Source organism: Moschus berezovskii, chromosome 13, assembly GCF_049115385.1.
Source record: "Moschus berezovskii isolate FMDL1 chromosome 13, NW_MosBer_1.0, whole genome shotgun sequence".
Classification (NCBI taxonomy): Eukaryota; Metazoa; Chordata; class Mammalia; order Artiodactyla; family Moschidae; genus Moschus; species Moschus berezovskii.
The window spans coordinates 59,618,800-59,641,187 of NC_142472.1; positions in this window are offsets into that span (position 1 = coordinate 59,618,800).

Sequence of the window (22,388 nt, forward strand, 5' to 3'; positions counted from 1 at the left end):
TCTACACTCCTCTCTCTCATTTCCACAGCAATGTACTGAGTGCCATCCACTTCACACCCTCTGTTGTTACATTAACTGGCTCCCTGGTCTCTGTCTCCACCGCTGTTCTTGCCCGTTCAGCCCCTTATCATTTCTCTTTTGGGTTATTAATCCATCTCTCCGCCCTCCAACCCCTCCCTTCCAATCTATCCTTGGCACAACTGTCTAAGTGACCTTCCTAAGATGCAAATATGATCGTATCATTGCCCTGCTTTACAAGCCTCCCTGTCTTCTTGGATCAAGTCTGAATGCCATAACATACACTGATTTGGCCTCTGAGTCACTCTCCTCCTATTTGCCCCCTCCTAGGGGAGCCTGGTGGGTTGCAGTCCATGGGGTCGCTACGAGTCTGACGTGGCTGAGCGACTTCACTTTCACTTTTCACTTTCACACATTGGAGAAGGAAATGGCAACCCACTCCAGTGTTCTTGCCTGGAGAATCCCAGGGACGGGGGAGCCTGGTGGGCTTCCGTCTATGGGGTCACGCAGAGTTGGACACAACTGGAGTGACTTAGCAGCAGCAGCAGTCTACTGTAAGTACCCTATTCTCCAGCTGTACTGAGCTACTTGTGATTCCCCCACTACACCGTGTGTTTTCTTACCTTTTTTATTGCGCACATGCTCCTCTTTTTGTCTTAAATGACCTTCCCCTATGAGACTAGCTAACTGCTACTCTTTTGGAGGCCCAGCTTAACAGTCACCTCCAGGAGTCCTTCTTCGAGATGTTTCTGCCAATCAGACTCATTTTACTTCCCTCATTTTATGTTCCCATCACCTCTATGCAAATCCAAATTACAGTGCCATCCCACTAGCTTATAAATAATGATTTCTGGAATGTGAGCATGTAAACTCCTTCCAGGCAGGTACAGATGTTTTACCTCTGAACCTTCCACAATGCCCGGTACATAGAAGACATTGAATAAATGTTTGACGAGTGAATAAATATTCATTCAAGGCCCTCAAGCCAAACTGACATTCCCTGTGTACTCACCATACCTTTCTGTCTTCCCTGAGTCCTAACTTTTTCCCACTCCCACACTGGAAATTAGGACTAACTTGTAAACAAAGGTGTTTTGGTAGGGAAAAGCATTGCGATATTTAAATTGGAAAATTAACAGAAACTAAAATTCAAATTTCTGTTTTGGCAATGTAAGTATATACATGTATAGTTAATGTATTTTATATGCACATATATATAAATAATAAGTCATCAGTCAGTGGACAATACAGAATAGTTTAGAAGTCCCCTAAGAGGGGAGGGAGGTCAGCACTGGTCATCATTACTAGACAACCGCAGAGGTGAAATACCATCTTGGCTGAGCATTGGCCACTGGGTCTGGTGGGTAAAGAGAGGGGAGATGATGTTTGTAGGTGAGACTGAGGGTGATGGGCCTTTCAGAAAGGGTTTGTTTCAGGGGTGGACTATAATAAGGTCATATGAAAGAGAGGTGTGACTATTGCCTTTCAAATTTTGACTTGATCACGTAGTTAAAAGAAAAGCTGTTGAAGTGTATGAACTGAAACATACTAATATGCTTCAAAGTACTATTGTAATCTTCTCTGGCAGGGTCAGGGAGCCAAATATGTTCATAGAGTCATGGCTGCTTCATTTCTATTTTTGAGAAAATTTACAAATACTACTTAAAAAATTTAATATGTAACTAGTAGAACTCAGGTTAAACCCAATGCTGTTGTAGTGAACCAGAATCGGGGAAATACTGTGTAAAATAAGCATCAACCCAACTGCATCCAGTTGTGCTTTTTGTATGAAAATATTCTAAAATAATCCCTTTTTATTAGTTAAAATTTTTGTCTCCTGCTTATTTTTATTCTATTTGACATAGCACTTAGTTACAGAGTGATTTTTTTTTGTAATGAATATATCTGGTGAATTATCTAATTTTAAACAAGTGGTAATCTATTTCTTCCCACTCCAATTCTTTTTGCCTAATGGAGAAAAAAACAGTTTAATTTTGATAACATTTAAGAAAATAACAAATTGGAAATTAATAAAGGTTTTCTTTCAAGTCCATTCTTAGCTTGTTTTTCTTGTATTAGATAATTGGTCTAATAAAGTATGTTGAATATTTTTATCCCCAAAATATATAAATATACTATGCTTGTAGACTTTAAAATTTACTTATTTTTCTTTACTTTTTTATGTCTAACTTGATATCTTGCCCTCAAAATTCTTTTAACACTCTTCTTAATCATTATATGCATCTAATATATCTACATCGAATATCGCTCTAAAGAAAGATAAATTTTGTGTTTATATTCAGTACAATGAACCTATATCTTTGCTTTAAGGGACAAAGGACCTTGGATTACTTTTCAAAAATAGCAACCTCGGATAATCATTTTTTCAATAGAACTCTATTATATCATTCTCATTTTTCAATTGAGTTTCTGTTGAGTTGAATTTTATAGCATTAATTACCAACCTGTCTGAGTTGGATTCATTAAAAAAAAAAATCTCTAAGTACATATCTGACAAGCTATATACATTAATCTTGGGCTTTATTTCTTTTAAACCACTAGTATAGGTGGGAAACCTCTAAATATTGATTGCCGCTTAGGGTGTGGGGTTGATGTGAGGTAGGAATAATTTCCTGTGAATGGAAAGAGTCAATTAGCTTTTATAACTACTCTTCAACTAAAATAAAAATAGAATTCTTTGGGGATAAATCTAACCAGGAAAATCACTTCACTGTAAATAGACCAGTCAATTTTATAGAAAAAAGCCTCTAGCACCTAGCATTCATTCCTGTATCTATTGATTTATTTATTCAACCTATATTTGCTGAGTATTTATGATGTCCAAGGCATATTGTGTCCATCAATTAAATTTTATACACACAGTGTTATGAATGAGTTTTGGCAACAGAGAAAGTAAAGCAAGAACTAGTAATAGTACTTGCAACAACCATCAATGTCTGTGAATCTCTAATATGCCAGGCATTACTCTAGAATCCTCATCGTCAAGACTGCTTTCACCAATGTGGCCAGAGAGAGATCATAATGTCCATTTTACAGATAAAGTATGGAGACAGTTTATGCTTATCAAGAGGCCGTCAAATGTGTATGTAGAGGTATTAAAAAAAAAAACAATTGGTGAAAGTTTTCATTTCCTGTTCAGAGAGATGTCATTATCAAAGTAATGATAAACAAAGAGAGGAAGTGAAAAAAACCAAATTAAGAGTATCTTTATTCCCAAAACCCAAAAGAAAATGAAAACTGAGCAAAAATCAGAATTACATCGACAGTTTTTGCCTTTTATCTTCAAAACAGATTCGTTGTTGGTGGGGAAGAGGTAAGTAGAAGTGAGATGAAAAATAAAGAAAAAAGTGATGTTTGGTTCTAACCTGCTCCTCTTTGATTTAATTTTACAATGTTTTCTTCATTTTTTGTTTTAGTTTTAAATATCATGCATTGACCCCCTAATAGGACTTAATTTTCATTCTCCACCAATACACACCTATACACTTTCTTTACCTCAGCCTCTCCAGAGTCATAATACATTCATACTATGTATTTAGTTTTTATATTTTTATGACTACAGATATTGTTTATAGCCAAGTCACAGAATGTCTTATAATAGAATTTATTTCTAGTAATTGAAAATTTCTTTGTAGTAGTTACAATTGTTTCTTTTGCTTTGTATGTGCCTGTTGATTAATTGTTCCCAAATTCTCTGGGAAGTAAAAAAAAAATTTCTGCATATTTTAATTCAGTTCAGTCACTCAGTCATGTTCGACTCTTTGTGACCCCATGGACTGCAGCACGCCAGGCCTCCCTGTCCATCACCAACTCCCAGAGCTTGCTCAAACTCATGTCCATCGAGCCGGTGATGCCATCCAACCATCTCATCCTCTGTCGTCCCCTTCTCCTCCTGCCGTCAATCTTTCCCAGCATTGGGGTCTTTTCCAACGAGTCAGTTCTTCGCATCAGGTGGCCAAATATTGGAGTTTCGGCTTCAGCATCAGTCCTTCCAATGAATATTCAGGACTGATTTCCTTTAGGATTGACTTGTTTGATCTCCTTGCAGTCCAAGGGACCCTCAAGAGTCTTCTCCAACACCACAGTTCAAAAGCAACAATTCTTCGGCTTTCTTTATAGTCCAACTCTCACATCCAAACATGACTACTGGGAAAACCATAGCTTTAACTAGACAGACCTTTGTCGGCAAAGTAATGTCTCCGCTTCTTAATATGCTGTCTAGGTTGGTCATAACTTTTCTTCCAAGGAGCAAGCATCTTTTAATTTCATGGCTGTAGTCACCATCTGCAGTGATTTTGGAGCCGAAGAAAATAAAGTCTCTCACTCTTTCCATTGTTTCCCCATCTATTTGCCATGAAGTGATGGGGCCAGATGCCATGATCTTAGTTTTTCTAATGTTGAGTTTTAAGCCAACTTTTCACTTTCCTCTTTCACTTTAATCAAGAGGCTCTTTAGTTCTTCTTAGCTTTTGAAATGCCGTAAGTGTGGTGTCATCTACATATCTGAGATTATTGATATTACTCCCGGAGTCTTGATTCCAACTTGTGCTTCATCCAGCCTGGCATTTTGCATGATGTACTCTGCATAAGTTAAATAAGCAGGGTGACAATATACAGCCTTGATGTACTCCTTTCCCAATTTGAAATCTGTTTGTTGTTCCATGTTCAGTTTTAACTGTTGCTTCTTGAACTGCATAGAGATTTCTTGGGACGCAGGTAAGGTAGTCTGGTATTCCCATCTTTTGAAGAACTTTCCACAGTTTCTTGTGATCCACACAGTGAAAAGCTTTGGCATAGTCAATAAAGCAGAAGTAGATGTTTTTCTGGAACTCTCTTGTTTTTTCTATGATCCAACGGATGTTGGCAATTTGATCCCTGGTTCTTTTGCCTTTTCAAAATCCAGTTTGAATGTCTGGAATTTCTCGGTTCATGTACTGTTGAAGCCTGGCTTGGAGAATTTTACAAACCATGTAAACTAGTTCTATCTCTACCTAGTCTGGATGCATCTAGAAATTTCTATTTGTCTCCAATGTTCTGAAATTTAAAACTAATGTGACTTAGTGTAAGACATTTCCCAGCCTTTGTGTTGAGCACTTGGTAAATTCATTAAATCAGAAAATCACAATCCTGCATTTTGAGTATTTACTATTACTTGTCCTCTTGTGTTTTTTCTCTGTTCTCTCTTCTGAGATTTTTATTTTTCTGTTGTTCTGACTGTGCTGACCCTTTATTTTTTTTTTTTATTTTTATCTTCTATTTTCCATCACTTTATCTTTCCCTTCTAGTTTCTTGAAGATTGTATTCCACCATTTTATAGGGTTTTGTATTTCTGCTGTCATGAATGGCTAAAACTGTTTATCAACTTCTATCAACAATTTATCAAAATTTCCATTGTCCCATACTTTTACCAATGATTGGTACTGTGTAAGAATCTTTTTTATTCTAATTTTATCAGTGTAAAGGGATCTCTTATTATTTTAGTTTACATTTGCCTAATGATTTGTGAGGTTAAACATTTCTGTATTTTTAGCCATTGAGATTTTCCTATCATATTTTTTATTGTCTTAGTGTTTATTTTTGTTGAAGTGGAAGTTCAAGAGAGAGGGCACACGTATCCTTATGGCTGATTCACCTTGTTGCATGGCAGAAACCAACACAATATTGTAAAGCAATTATCGTCCAATTAAAAATAAATTTTTAAAAAGTAACTAGGAAAGTATAGACCTTTTCAAATAGCAGTTGCCTTGCCTCATCCCCAAGTTCTCTAGCCCCATACGTTATTTCTTCACAGTGCAAGTGACTTCCTAACATTCCATTTGTTATTTGTTTATTGCATTGTTTTCATCTAAAACTCTTACTGAAATGCACTTCCCTTAAGGGTGGAAGACTTTTACTGTCTTACTCACTTTTGTATTTCAGTGCATAGAAAACAGTGACACAGTACTTGATAGGTGAGCAGATAATCTTTATTAAATAAATACATGATGGAATAAGTGAAAACTGTAAAGTCTTATTTGAGAACATAACACAAAACTTGAATCAATGAAATGGCAGATTGTGTTCTTATTTAGGAATGCTGACAACTTTTAAGGTCATTTTTTCCTACCATATTGAAAGAAGGAAGGAAGTTCCAAAAATAGAATATGGATATCATTTTTAGGCTGTTGCAGTCATCTTAGACAGTGTAAAATCAGGACTAAGGTAGTAGTAGAGATAGAGTGAAAATGTCAGGCAAAGAGCTATTTTAGCAAGAAAATTCAGCAAGACTAGCTGTGTTGTATTGCATAGCATACATCCACAATTTTATTAAAAAATTATTTGTGTTTTTCCTAATGAGGGATATCTAGGTTGCCTTCAACTGCCTACCTCTGTAAGTAATGCTATGTTGATAATCTTTAGGTAGGAGCCCTCATAGACTTGTGGGATAGTGTCTCTGAGTTGCTAATACTGAAATTTGAGCTAAAATACATCTGAATATATAAATATATGTGAATTTTTTCTGAGTTTATAACTGTTTATACTTCTATCAACAATCTATCAAAATTCCCCTTGTCCCATACCCTTACAAATGTTTGGTACTGTGTAACAATCGTTTTTATTTTAATTTCATTGGCATAAAGAGATATCTTATTATTTTAGTTTACATTTACCCAATGATTAGTGAGGATAAACATTTCTATATTTTTAGCCATTGAGATTTTCCACAGCTTACTCATATCCTTTTGCATGTTTCTATTTGATTATCTATCTTTGTCTTGTTGATTTTGGAAGTTGTTTGTATGGTTAACAATTGTATCTTTTTTTTGGTATCTTTCAGTCTATCATCTGTTAATGTTGCCCGTGATTTCCACTGTACAAAATAAAAATTAAGATCTTTTCATTCCTGAATGCAAAAGAAATAATGGAATCTTGGCTGGCAGGTGACAGTACTTAATCACTAAAAGTAAGATGGACAGGTTACCATAATGGATGGCAGAACAAAAACGTCATCACAACAGTCTTTACCACAGAGATTATCAACATTAACTGTTTATGTTGTTCCTAGACTGGAATACTTGAGCAGTGTATTTAGTTTCTTAAGGCTGCTGTAACAAAGTACCACAATCTCAGTTCAGTTCAGTTCAGTTCAGTCGCTCAGTCATGTCCGACTCTCCGCGACCCAATGAATCACAGCACGCCAGGCCTCCCTGTCCATCACCAACTCCCGGAGTACACTCAAACTCATGTCCACAGAGTCGGTGATGCCATCCAGCCATCTCATTCTCGGTCGTCCCCTTCTCCTCCCGCCCCCAACCTTTCCCAGCATCAGAGTCTTTTCCAGTGAGTCAACTCGTTGCATGAGGTGGCCAAAGTATTGCAGTTTCAGCTTTAGCATCAGTCCCTCCAATGAACATCCAGGATCGATCTCCCTTAGAATGGACTGGTTGGATCTCCTTGCAGTATAAGGGACTCTCAAGAGTCTTCTCCAACACCACAGTTCAAAAGCATCGATTCTTCGGCGATCAGCCTTCTTCACAGTCCAACTCTCACATCCATACATGACCACGGGAAAAACCATTGCCTTGACTAGACAGACCTTGGTTGGCAAAGTAATGTCTCTGCTTTTTAATATACTATCAAGATTGGTCATAACTTTCCTTCCAAGGAGCAAGCGTCTTTTAATTTCATGGCTGCAATCAGCATCTGCAGTGATTTTGGAGCCCAAAAAAATAAAGTCTGACACTGTTTCCACTGTTTTTCCATCTATTTCCCATGAAGTGATGGGACCAGATGCCATGATCTTTGTTTTCTGAATGTTGAGCTTCAAGCCAAACTTTTCACTCTCCTCTTTCACTTTCATCAAGAGGCTTTTGAGTTCCTCTTCACTTTCTACCATAAGGGTAGTGTCATCTGCATATCTGAGGTTATTGATATTTCTCCCAGCAATCTTGATTCCAGCTTGTGCTTCTTCTAGCCCAGCGTTCCTCATGATGTACTCTGCATATAAGTTAAATAAGCAAGGTGACAATATACATCCTTGACGTACACCTTTTCCTATTTGGAACCAGTCTGTTGTTCCATGTCCAGTTCTGACTGTTGCTTCCTGACCTGCATACAGGTTTCTCAAGAGGCAGGTCAGGTGGTCTGGTATTCCCATCTCTTTCAGAATTTTCCACAGTTTATTGTGATCCACACAGTCAAAGGCTTTGGCATAGTCAATGAAGCAGAATCTAGGTGGTTTTAAACAACAGAAACTTACTCTCTCAGAATTCCTAGGTCTAGAATCTGAAGTGAGGATGTACACAGCTCCATGTTCTCTCTTGAGGGGAGAATCTGTTCCATGCCTCTTTCTTAGCTTCTGGTGTTGCCAGCAATCAATCTGGCCATTTCTTGGCATGTTGATGCATCATTCTAATCTCTGCCTCCATCATCCTATAGCATTTTCCCTGTGCTTCTGTGTCTCCCCCTTCCTTTCTTTTTGGCCACACTGTACGGCAGGGAGGTTCTTGGTTCCCTAACTAGGGATCGAACCTGTGCCCTCTACAGTGGAAACTCAGAGTATGAACCACTGAAGCATCAGGGAAGTACCTCTTCTTTCACTTTAAAAGAATATCATTCTCATTAGATTAAGGACCTATGCCACTCCAGTATGACTTCATCTTAACTAAATCTTAATTAAACTGCAACAGCCTTATTTCCAAAAAAACAAGTCGCATTCATATATATCAGAGGTTAGGTCTTCAATATATATTTTTGTAGGATACCATACTCAGTGCACAACTGACAGCTTATTAAAGTCTTGTTTGATATATGTAAGAAGCTAAGAAGCTCCAACTGTGTTATAAGAAGCCTGACTTGAATCAGCACAGGGAGTTGTGGTTCTTTAATCAATTCTAACACTTAAGCCAACTAACAAATCTAGAGTCTTAAATGAAGGGAAGGTGACATCCTCTTGAGAAGGAACCCTTCTACAAAGCCAAAAATGGATGCTTTTTCTCAGCTGTTGCTAAAGGGATTTGTGGCCAACTGCCAGGATAGGGTCACCATGCATCGAGGAAGGGAAAAGAATCATGCTCAACTGTCATAGGAAACAGCTGAAAAGCTTCAGATCTGAATTACAAATGGTTCTGCATTATTTGTTGGCACCAACTGAAAATGGATGGCTGTAGCTAGAGCCCCATTCAGATGGCCTTGAAGGACAGTGTTGAAGAAGAATTCTCCCATTTGTTTTCACTTTGAGCTGTGTATTTGATTGTTAAGTTTTTCTTAAAAGAGAGATGGCCAAAGTACAGATATATATATTTTCATGGTTGTGACCAATGGTTTGGCTTGGTGGTTGGAGACTTAGAAGGATTAAAAACATTTGTGACAAGGAGGTCTAGGGAAGAGAGATGTGGACTTATATCTCCTATTAGGTACTTAGTGTGAAGATACTTTTGTCTCACACGAATGCTCGGCAAAGGGCAACTCAGAAGAGAAGGCTCTTAATACGTAAGTGGACAAGATGACTTGTTTTGTTGATATCAATCAGCCTCTTATTCCTATCTGACCTAGAAACTGAAACTGCTACCTGGTCAGTTTGGGCTCTTAATGACATTGAATAAATAGGCAAACATGATGACTTTAGAGGCTGGAGTGATTGATCCTGACAATGAAAGGGAAATCATGTTACCTATATGCAAAGAAGAACTCATCTGTCATTCCAGAGATCCTCTGGTCTGGCTCCCAGTCCTCCCATATTCTTTGATAAAAGCCAGTGAATCCACACAGACACTTGTTCGTGATTGTTCACAGTTGTATTATTCATAGTAGCCAAAAGGAGAAACAAACTGCGTGGCCATCAGCTGATGAACAGATTAAATATAGAGATTTTTTGTTTGTGGTATATTGTGATATATTTCATACTGAATAAAGTAGTGTTTAAGCATAAAAAGGAACAGGGTACTAATGCATGTTACAACATGTATGAAACTTGAAAACATCATGTTAAGTTAAACAAAATAGACACACGAAAATCCCACTTATTATATTACTTCATTTATATTAAATGTCCAGAATAGGCAAATCCATAGACATATAGGGAGTATATTAGTGGTTACCTAGGACTGAGTGACTTAGGGTAAGTGGCAGTGACTACTAGGAGGTACAAGGTTTCTTTTCAGGGTGATGAATATATTATAAAATTGTGTAGTGTATAGTTTAGTATAGAATATACTAAAAACCATTGAGTTGAACACTATAAATAGGTGAATTTTATGTTATGTGAATTATATCTTAATAAAACTATTTTTCCCCAAAAAGGCAATGGAAAAACTACAGTTCAGCTGAGATGAGAGACTGTTAATAGCTCAGGCTCTTTAAAGTGGAAAGCTTGGGTCTCCTTATCAGGCAAGGGAATATGGCCAGCCAGTATTATTGCTTTATGGCAAAAAATATATGGTGTTTTATTTTGTGGCTCAAATCGTTTCCCTTTTGGCCATTGTAATTGTCCCATGCCTCCATCCTTTTGTTTTTTGAGCACTGCTTCACTTTCTGACTCTAGATGACGCTCAGGTTCTTCTTGTATGATTTTCAGTTCCATTTTCATTTGATCTAATTATGGCTATAATTGAGTTTATAGCTATTATATTGATATTTGCTTTCTATTTTTTCATCTGTTTTGTGTTATTCATTATCCTTTTCTTGCTTGCTTTTGGGTTTAGCAAGTATTTTTTTATTATTTCATTTTCTCCTCTATTAGCTCTTCAGTTATATTATCTGTTATGATTTTGTTGGTTGCACTTGAAATTATAATACGTATCTTTGATTCATTGTAGTCTGCTTTAGATTAGTATTTTACCATTCCTCAAAGAGTAAGAAGCTTACAAAAATTCAAATTCTGTTTGAATTGTGATATATTTCATACTGAATAAAGTAGTGTTTAAGCATAAAAAGGAACGAGGTACTGTGCTGTTTTTGTTTTATGTTACTTTTACATACATTATAAATCTCGTAAAATTGTTGTTGTTTTAAGGAGTCGATATTTATTTCTATTTGTCCATATATCATTTCAGGTATACTTCATTCTTTCTTACAGTCCCTTGTTTCTATTTGATAACATTTTTCTGAAAATTTCTCCTTATTATTTCTTGTGTGTATACCTCCTGGAAACAGATGCCTTGAGGTTTTTTTTTTTTTTTTTGGTTAGTTTCTTTGTTTATACACTTGAAAACATCTTTCTTTTAAGATGTTTTAGTTTTGAAGGATACATTCACTTAATATAGAACTGTAGGTTGACAGATTTTTAAAGTTTCAGTGTTATAAAGATGTCATCCTACTGTGTTCTGACTTCCATGATATTTTTTTGTATTTTTTTCCTTCCTCAAGGATTATGTCTGGTGAGTTTAATAAAATTCTTGACCAGCTATTATAGTTGTTTAAAAAGGATCCAAACTCTTCCATGATAAACATAACTGAAACTCATCTCTTCTTGGTTTTTGCGTTAATCATGACGTAAGCCATTTATGTATTGTAATGCAACTTTGTCTTGCTCTTGAGAGCTTAAAAAGGAATGTATTTGAAATGCCTCCATTAAGTATCAGTTCAGTTTAGTCACTCAGTTGTGTTCTACTCTTTGTGACCCCACGGACTGCAGCACGCCAGGTTTCCCTGTCCATCACCAACTCCCAGAGCTTGCTCAAACTCATATCCATCAAGATGGTGATGCCATCCAACCATCTCATCCTCTGTCATCCCTTTCTCCTCCTGCCATCAATCTTTCCCAGCATCAGGGTCTTTTCCAATGAGTCAGTTCTCTGCATCAGGTGGCCAAAGTATTGGAGCTTCAGCTTCAGCATCAATCCTTCCAATGAATATTCAGGACTGATTTTCTTTAGGATTGACTGGTTTGATCTCCTTGCTGTCCAAGGGACTCTCAAGAGTCTTCTCCAACTACTCTCTGTCAAGCTGAAGAAAATTCCTTCTATTCTTTTCTATCAGAGAATTAGTTTTAATCATAAATAGATGTTAAAATCATTCATTCACCTTTTCCAAATCTGCAGAGATATCATATGTGGTTTTTCTCTTTTATTTCACTGTTAATAGTAATTTCCACTGCTTGATTTCATAGAGTTCAGCATTCTTTGCATTTCTCAAATTAGCCATGCTGATAAATCTTGTTGATCATGACATGTTCATTTTTAGAGCTTAATTTTTGGGTTATATTTACCTGGTGTATTTTTTCCATTATTTATTCCTATAATTCATGTATCTTTTGTTTTATATGTCTCTAGTAAACAACATATTACTGGATTTTTTAAAGTCCAATCTGGAAAACAGTTAACCCTATATTATGAATATTGGAAGAATATCTTTTTGTTTTCAGAACTCCTGGTAAATATGTAGGCTCTACTCCTCACAGTGAAGTCTATATGTAGTCCTGATGACCCAAAATCTTAGCAAACTAAGAAATCGTCATTCTGATCCTCAGTGAAAAGATTCCCCTGAGGCTTCAGTACACACTTCCTTCCCCTTGAGATTCAAGGGGAAGTTGTATCTCAGACCCACTTTTCTTTGTCATAGAGAAACTGCTCATGATTCAGAGAGTAGTTGGGAGGCAAAAATTTAGGATGCTGTCATTGTCTAAAATTTATTTTAGATTCATGTTACCTCCTAAATTCAAATAATATTTGTTTATTGTATAAACTTTGGAAAACACCAGTTACACAGAGACGAATTGATAATACCTGCAATCCAGAGATAATCAGTGTGCGTCACTCACTTGGGGACATGGTGTCTTTTTAACTTGAAAGTGTCAAAGGAAATTATTTAGGCAACAACCAAGACTTGTCCTCCTTTCTGTCTGAGTTTTGAAGGGTTGTCTTTAAAAAATCATTAAAATAAATAAATGGTGTCTACAGGGGCTGGATTTCTCCCCCCAGTTCCTCCAAGAGCTTGTTCTACCAGGCCTAGGCCTCCATGCCCATGTGTACCTGAATGACACACAGTGACCAAAACACAGGAAGGAGCCAGGATGCTGCAGTCTGCCCACCACATGCTCACACACCCTCTGTCCTCTGCACCCACACATCCCCTGCCATAGCCCTCCCTGGGCCCCAGTGATGCCCTCTCACCTGGTGGCTCAGATAGTAAGGAATCTGCCTGCAATGCAGGAGACCCAGGTTTGATCCCTGGGTCAGGAAGTTCCCCTGGAGAAGGTAATGGCAACCTACTCCAGTGTTCTTGCCTGGAGAATTCCACAGAGAGAGGAGCTGGCGGGCTATAGTTCATGGAGTTGCAAAGAGTCGGACATGACTGCATGACTAACACTTTCACATTCACCAGGAACCGTAGCCAATTTTATGTAGCTCTAAGCAATAGATGGGCTTCCCTGCCAGCTCAGAGGTAAAGAATCAGCCTGCCAATGCAGGAAACATGGGTTTGATCTTTGGGTTGGGAAGATCCCCTGGACGAGGAAATGGCAACCCACTCCAGTATTCTTGCCTGGAAAATCCCATGGACAGAGGAGCCTGGAGGGCTACAGTCCATGGGGTCACAAAGAGTTGGACATGACTTAGGTACTAAACAACAGCAACAACAAAGTAATGAACATCCCATCAGCATTACTGCATGGCCATAGTGATACTTTACATTATAAGACATATCCCAATTGTAGAGATGTGAAAATGTGAAAAAGAGTCTGTCAGAGTTGTTGAAAAACAGTTATTTAAATTGAAAAGCAGCAAGTAGACTAGAAAGCTACTTAAGTCTTTCCATCTTTATCTTTTTATCAATTTATCCTTCTGTTTTGTATATAAATAGAAAAGTGCCTCAATAATATATTTTTGGTAAAATTTGAGTGGTTTTAACTTTCTTTACATTTTTAGCACACTGTAATTTTTAAAAAATGAGTACATATTATATAAAACTAATAAAGTTATTATTCTTAAAATCACAGCAATCAGAAAGCAAGCAAAAGCTCTAACAGCAATAAGGTGAGAGGGAGGCTACTGAAATTTGAGTAAATTATTTTGGACTTTATACTACTCTTACGTTTATAAAGTAGACACTTTGCAAATGTACTTTACACTTTTGATTCATAGAAAACTATTCCTATACCTCTATCAAAGTAGGAAAAAAAAATAGAGTCCACGTCGTTAGATGGTCACTTAACATTTAGAAAGATGCAAACACAAACAGCCAAAGAATATGTTTGAAGAATTAGGAAATGTGGAGAAGGAAGAGGAGACTAAGGTATGAAAACCACAAAATATTAATGAAACTACTCTGAAATACTGAAACACGTAAAACAGGAAGTTGAAAGATACAGGTCAGAGGGCAAATGTGGGAAGTTGGGACAAGATGCTCCTTAGTTTATTAAATAAACAATTGATTCTTGAAGTAAAAATAAAATCAGGGAATAAAAAACCACATTCTAATTAGTATTTTCAGAGAGACATCATAGTTATTGGTGGATTTTCCTCTACTTATTTATTATCCCTCAGTCTTCTAATCTTGACAAGAAAAATATTGTTAACAACAAAAACAAATTTTCTTCTCTCATAAATTCTCTCACACTGCCACCCTCCCCCACTCCCAACTGCATTCCCCCTCACCCCCACACAAACTCGACCAGCCCATCTTCTCTTCCTCCATGGGGCTTCTTTTCCTGCTAAGATTTTGATTTTTTCTCTGTCATATAACATTATAAGGAACATTTCTCATGAAGAGCTCTAAAATATGAGTTCTTTAGGTATCTATTTAGATTTGGTTTGGCAAAAGCAGTTTCTTTTGATTTTCTCTCCCATAGATCTAAGGAAGATAGCTTTATGTCTCCACTGAGGGACTATGTACAAATATTTATATAACATGTTAAATTTTAAAACGTTGAGTGTATGGATATTGCTAATATGTGCCAAACATAGTGCTAAGTCCTTCATTTACTTTGTAGGAGTGGAAAACAGACCTAGATGGATTTAAACAAACAAACTAGCCACATGTGGCAGAAACTCTTACATTATGTCCATGTGCTCGTGTATATTTTCCCAGCCTCCACTGCAGTTAGCTTGGACATGTTGTCTGATGAAAAGTGACTAGTTCTGGATAGTAGTTACACATCCAAAGGGCCTTCCATCCACATGCTCTCTTCCCCTTCGTTTGCCTGGAGGAGGATGAGGGGCATCCTTATAGCCGTCAGATGGGAGCAACCTGGATCCCTAGTCGTTGGCTGGAGGGGAGCTGCTCTACTGCATTTCTCTGTGATGACAGCAAGAAACAAGCTGTTACTGCACAGAGACCCTGAGATTTAGGGCAGTTTTATGTCGCCAAAACTTAGTTAATGACTGTGACTAATGTACCCACCACTGCACAGCTAGTATCTATAGAGGATGCAGGACTTGAAACTGCTCCAGGTTCATTGTCTATGCTGAGAGAAAGATAAACAGGGGAGGAAGGAAGGCACTTGACTTGCTTTGAAAATAAAGACAACCAGCCCCATCTTACTGGAATGGCAGTAAGATGCAGCGGTTAAGACAAACCTGACGTGCCTACCACTGACTAGTGTGTTATCACAGGCAACTTACCTACCTTTTCTGAGCCTGACATCCTGCACAATGAAGATAATAAGCACAGGGAGTGGCATACAGTAGATAAGTTAGCAGTCAAACATTATTTATTATGATTATCTACCCCTACCCTTGATAGAAAAAGAAGAAAATCAATGATTATAAATAGAGAAATGTCATGCTTAGTAGCCACACGTTGATGTTTGTTTAGGAGTGCATAAGAAAATGACTGAAAATTGTGTGTGAAAATTAATGTTAAAAAAAAGCATAATTGAGAGAAATAGGAACATTTTGTGTCTTTTACCAGAGGCTACATAAAGCCTTGTAATATCTACACAAATTTAGATAATGTAATAAAATGAATGCATCTCACACTGGAATAATTGCGAATCATTATTTTCAAAAGCAATAGGGCAATTATCAAATGGGAAAAAAATCATAAAATTATCCTGCTACTCTATTGTAATATCAATATGGAATTTATGAAACACAGCCTTTTTAGGCAGCAGTGGAACATTTGGAAATGTGGCTGTCACAGTGGAGGACTTTTTTAAGAGAGGCTTGAAAGAATTAGAATTCCAGAGATGTGTTCAAAATGAACATTAATTACTTGATATTCAACTTGCATTACCTTATGTTCATAATAAGAAGTGATTTGGAGTTCTGGAATACAAAGGTGCTTCATGAAATCTCATTTTATTTTCTAACTAATCACAGTGAGCCTGAAGCAATTTATTATTCTTTTTACTTATGTAACCTCTGCTTCCCTGGCCGCCACTGCAAAGGGAGGGTGAGGGAGGGCTGTGGAGGTGCTGTTGTGGGAAGTTGGGTCTCAGGCTCTGTGGGTCTCAGTCACAGAGAACTCTTGATCAGTGCAGCCTGCTTAGATGACATGGCCCCAAATTCTAACTATGGCCTTTATGATCTTCCCGAGTGACTAGCCCAGTTTACACCATTTAATGCCAGTGAATTTACTCTTGACGTTAATGATTTGATGACTGTGTCATCTGCATCAAAAATGGGAACCCTTGATTTCCCATGTGTACATTCTTGGGAGAACAATGAACTACAATATCTGAAATATCACAGTCCTGGAAAATCTATAAATTACAGTCTCCTGAGGGATGATTAAGTATTTTCTCCGTATTCACAATCTGTTGGGTTTGTGTTTTCCTATATCAGGACTTGGCCCTCAGTAAGCAGAGCTGCTACTACTTACGTCATCGAAGTATCCTGGGCAGACAGAACTTATTATTTCCAAGAAAGTGATATCTTGAAATATGTGGTTTTGATGTTTGTTATCGTTTTTAATTTTTCTCAGTGTTAGGTTCCTCATTTGTAAACTGAGTGTAAAAATACCAGTCACAAAATTTGCACACCACACATTGGGAGTACAAAAAAAGTTAAGTTCTCTGTTTTCCAAATCTAATATTATCTTGCTCTGGATGCTCCCATCCTATAGCTAGCAAAAATACATAAATAAATAAATAGACAACAAAATACCACCCCCAAATCCTAAACTTTTTCATTAATGGTAAATTCATCTCTTCCAGGCTAAAATAATTTCTTTCCAACTAACAAGTCTCTTTTGGATATTGGCTCTATCCAAAATTTGAATCTTCCAGAAGAGCTGTTCCTCTTCTTTTGAGTTTTCTTTCCCCTTTCTTCTTCTTTTTTTTTTTTTTTCTTTCTTTCTTTATTTTTTGTTGGAGGCTAATTACTTTACAATATTATATTGGTTGGTTTTGCCATTCATTGACATGAATCCGCCCCGGGTGTACATGTGTTCCCCTTCTTGAACGCCCCTCCCATCTCCCTCCTCCCCTTATCCTCCCTTTGGGTCATCCCCATTCACCAGCCCCAAGCATCCTGTATCATGCATCAAACCTGGACTGGTGATTCATTTCACATATGATAATATACATGTTTCAATGCCATTCTCCCAAATCACCTCACCCTCACCCTCTCCCACAGAGTCCAAAAGACTGTTCTATACACTGTGTCTCTTTTGCTGTCTTGTATACAGGGTTATTGTTACCATCTTTCTAAATTCCATATATATGCGTAGGTATACTGTATTGGTGTTTTTCTTTCTGGCTTACTTCACTCTGTATAATGAGGCTCCACCTCATTAGAACTGATTCAAATGTATTCCTTTTAATGGCTGAGTAATAAGGTATCACTTAGGTGACAGGGGGCATTTGTGTGCTCTGAGAGACTGACTATTGAAACAGTCAATGGCAAGACCATGTATTAAAAATAGAACTCTGACCCAAAACCTGCAGTGGCCTGCCCAAGAGACCAACTGGGTTGGTTTACTGCAGCAGTTTATCTGCAGTAAACTGCTCAAGAGGACAGCCTGCTGTTAAGCCAGACCTGAAGAAAACCTAGTGGTTATTCCTAGTGACAGCCCGAAAAGCTAAACAATATTCTCTAACAATCCACTCAAATGGCCAGGACTTGATTAATAACAGACATCTTCCTTAATTTTTGTCCCTGCTTAAAATTTAGGATCAACTAAAGAGATCAAATTGCCAACATCCGCTGGATCATGGAGAAAGCAAGAGAGTTCCAGAAAAATATCTATTTCTGCTTCATTGACTATGCCAAAGCCTTTGACTGTGTGGATCACAGTAAACTGTGGAAAATTCTGAAAGAGATGGGAATACCAGACCACCTGACCTGTCTCTTGAGAAACTTGTATGCAGGTCAGGAAGCAACAGTCAGAACTGGACATGGAACAACAGACTGGTTCCAAATAGGAAAAGGAGTGCGTCAAGGCTGTATATTGTCACCTTGCTTATTTAACTTATATGCAGAGTACATTATGAGGAACGCTGGGCTGGAAGAAGCACAAGCTGGAATCAAGATTGCTGGGAGAAATATCAATAACCTCAGATATGCAGATGACACTACCCTTATGGCAGAAAGTGAAGAGGAACTCAAAAGCCTCTTGATGAACGTGAAAGAGGAGAGTGAAAAGGTTGGCTTGAAGCTCAACATTCAGAAAACAAAGATCATGGCATCTGGTCCCATCACTTCACGGGGAATAGATGGAAAAACAGTGGAAACAGTGTCAGACTTTATTTTTTGGGGGCTCCAAAATCACTGCGGATACTGATTGAAGCCACGAAATTAAAAGATGCCTTCTCCTTGGAAGGAAAGTTATGACTAACCTTTTGATAGTATATTAAAAAGCAGAGACATTACTTTGCCAACAAAGGTCCGTGTAGTCAAGGCTATGGTTTTTCCCGTGGTCATGTATGGATGTGAGAGTTGGACTGTGAAGAAAGCTGATCGCCGAAGAATTGATGCTTTTGAACTGTGGTGTTGGAGAAGACTCTTGAGAGTCCCTTGTACTGCAAGGAGATCCAACCAGTCCATTCTAAAGGAGATCAATCCTGGGTGTTCATTGGAAGGACTGATGCTAAAGCTGAAACTGCAATACTTTGGCCACCTCATGCGACGAGTTGACTCACTGGAAAAGACTCTGATGCTGGGAAAGGTTGGGGGCGGGAGGAGAATGGGATGACGGAGAATAAGATGGCTGGATGGCATCACCGACTCTGTGGACATGAGTTTGAGTGAACTCCGGGAGTTGTTGATGGACAGGGAGGCCTGGCGTACTGTGATTCATGGGGTCGCGGAGAGTCGGACACGACTGAGCGACTGAACTGAACTGAACTGAAAGAAAGCCAAGTATGCATCTAACCAACCACAAAGGATGCCCCACTGCAGTTAGCCTCATTACAGTACACCCAAGCCAACAGTCTCTGTCTGATCAGGGCACACGCAAACCCTTCCCTTTCTTCCACTGTGAAGCTTTCCTACTTCTTTACCAGGTGTTGTTCAGTTCAGTTCACTTCAGTCAATCAGTAATGTCTGATTCTTTGCAACCCCATGGACTGCAGCATGCCAGGCTTCCCTGTCCATCACCAACTCCCGGAGATTCCTCAAACTCATGTCCACTGAGTCGGTGATGCCATCCAACCATCTCATCCTCTGTCGTTCCCTTCTCCTCCGGCCTTCAATCTTTCCCAGCATCAGGGTCTTTTTTAATGAGGCAGTTATTCACGTCAGGTGGCCAAAGGATTGGAGTTTCAGCTTCAGCATCAGTCCTTCCAACGAATATTCAGGACTGATTTCCTTTAGGATTGACTGGTTTGATCTCCTTGGAGTCCAAGAGATTCTCAAGAGTCTTCTCCAACACCACAGTTCAAACCATCAGTTCTTCAGTGCTCAGCTTTCTTTATGGTCCAACTCTCACATCCATACATGACTACTGGAAAAACCGTAACTTTGACTAGACAGACCTTTGTTGGCAAAGTAATGTCTGCTTTTTAGTATGGTGTCTAAGGTGGTCATAGCTTTTCTTCCAAGGAGCAAGCATCTTTTAATTTCATGGCTGCAGTCACCATCTGCAGTGATTTTGGAGCCCCCCAAAATAGTCTCCCTCTGTTTTCATTGTTTCCACATCATTTAGCCATGAAGTGATGGGACCGGATGCCATGATCTTAGTTTTCTGAATGTTGAGTTTTAAGCCAACTTTCTCACTATTCTCTTTCACTTTCATCAAGAAGCTCTTTATTTCTTCTTCACTTTCTGCCATAACAGTGGCGTCATCTGCGTATCTGAGGTTATTGATATTTCTCCCAGCAATCTTGATTCCAGCTTGTGCTTCATTCAGCCCAGCATTTCACAAGATGTACTCTGCATATAAGTTAAATAAACAGGGTGACAATATACCAGGTGTTAAATAAACAGTTAAATATACCAGGTGTTAAATATACCAGGTTTTAAACATACCTGGTGTTTAATATACCAGTTGTTAAATATACCTGGTGGTAAATATACCAGTTAAATATACGAGGTGTTAAATTAGCAAGGTGATAATATACCAGGTGTTGAGACCCTGTCAAAATGCATGTGACAGTGGGTGGCTGACTTCCTTTCTAGAGCAAGCTCTGAACAAATAGCGATTGATTTTCCCATTTAGTTAGCCTTTGTTTATTTCCACAGCTCCCACAGCATCAGTGAGGAGTGACCAATCTCATGCCATCCTTTCTGCTGGGCACCCACTTCCCTCCTGCTAAGACATTTTGGAAGTCTCTGGACATTACTCTTTTCCTCGCTGCCTCTGCCCGTGCTGGTGTGCTTGGAGGTCTGTGCATTTGGCATAGTGGAGACCAGCTGAGTTGGCCTCACCCTGGCTCTTTGGTGTGCAGACCTCTGGATTTGTGGTGAACTACCTTATCTAGTGCCTGCCTAAGCTGTGTGCCCCACAGTCTCTGCCATGGACTCTCTCACCCCTAGCCTCAGTTAGAGTCCCAGCTCTCAGCTACCTGACCACAATCCTTAGCGTATGTGTCTGTCACATAAGAGCTGAGAAGGGCGGAGGGACCTTCTCCTGACTTCTCTCTGCTGAAACATGCCACACTACTGTTTTATTCTGTTGTGCTTGCACGCTGGCTTGAAGGCACCCTGCTAAGCAGTTTCTGAACAGGAAGTAAGAAAAGGTCCCTTTTACTTTTGTTGCTTCTTTGTACCATCTGTGCTTCTTTTCTTTTCCTTTGTTTTCACTCCAAGGATCAGGTCCAGGGAGGTCAATGACCTACTTTCCAAGTCCTGGTTATACCCTGTCCTTTGTGGCTTGCAGACCTCTTCTCTCTCTTGCACAATCGGCCTGAGACGACCTTCTCCCGTGTTACAGCCTCATTTTTCAGCCTGTGAGCTTCTCACCTCTAGGTGGCTCATTCACTTCCCTTCCTTGAGGGCAATAAGCCTTGTGATTAGCATTAACAGGGGAAGGCATGCAGACAAATAAACTTGTGTACAGGTAAGGGATACTATACCAGGAAATATTATAAAGATCTTATCTCACGTCTCTTCTGTTTATTCCATAGTGTGGTAGTGAAGATCAACTGTGGTCAAGTATAAGGAAATACTTTGCAGCTATAAAGGGAAGGCAAACATGAATTTGCTGTTATTATTTGAATCAGAACTTAGTCTCTTGGTCTTGTCATTAAAAGAGGTTTGCCTCCTTGTTTATTGAAAAAAGATTCCTACTTATTTCTATCATTTTTAAGGAGAAAGAGTTCAGTTTAAACCAAGACATTTTCTTTTTTCCCCTCTGTGCTGGTCAAAGGTGTGAATTTATATCAGTTTTCTTGAATTCAGTAGTTTCTCATGGTCATTTTCATTTTCACCAATAGAAACAAAAACGTGAGATCCAAAGATGTTCACTGGATATTTTTTCCTGATAGGTTAGAGATAGAAAAGTCCTCAGGGTAGTCCGAGAAAATCTCATCTGCTAGCTGGCAGTATTTCCTCACAAGGTCTGGAACTGAGGTTAAACCTGGAGGATGTTGACTGTGCTTGTCCATAAATATACAGGAAAGGAAGAATATTTCATAGTCCTTAAAGAGGGTCCAAGAGAAGTCTCAAAGCTGAATTCCTCCCAATAAGTGAGGACAGTCTCTGCTGATGGTGAATAAAAACTAGAACTGATATTTACATAACACTGTATAGTTTACAGTTTTTTATTTGCTATGTCTTATTTGAGCAAATAAAAATCTTCTGAGAGCAATATTATTATCCTTCCCACTTTATCGATGCAGCCAGACTCATCCTAATTTGTTATATTTTGACTATTACTATAGTTCAATGTGATCTTTTTTTAGCCAGTTCCTTTACTTTTAAATGTGTGCATCCAGGGGAATGCCAACTCTGCTCATCTTGAAATAGAGAAGGTGGGAGAATTTCTTGTTCCACCTTGAAACCCTTCAACCTGGGGCAGCTGTGGAGATGAATAAGATTCCTATCACCTTCC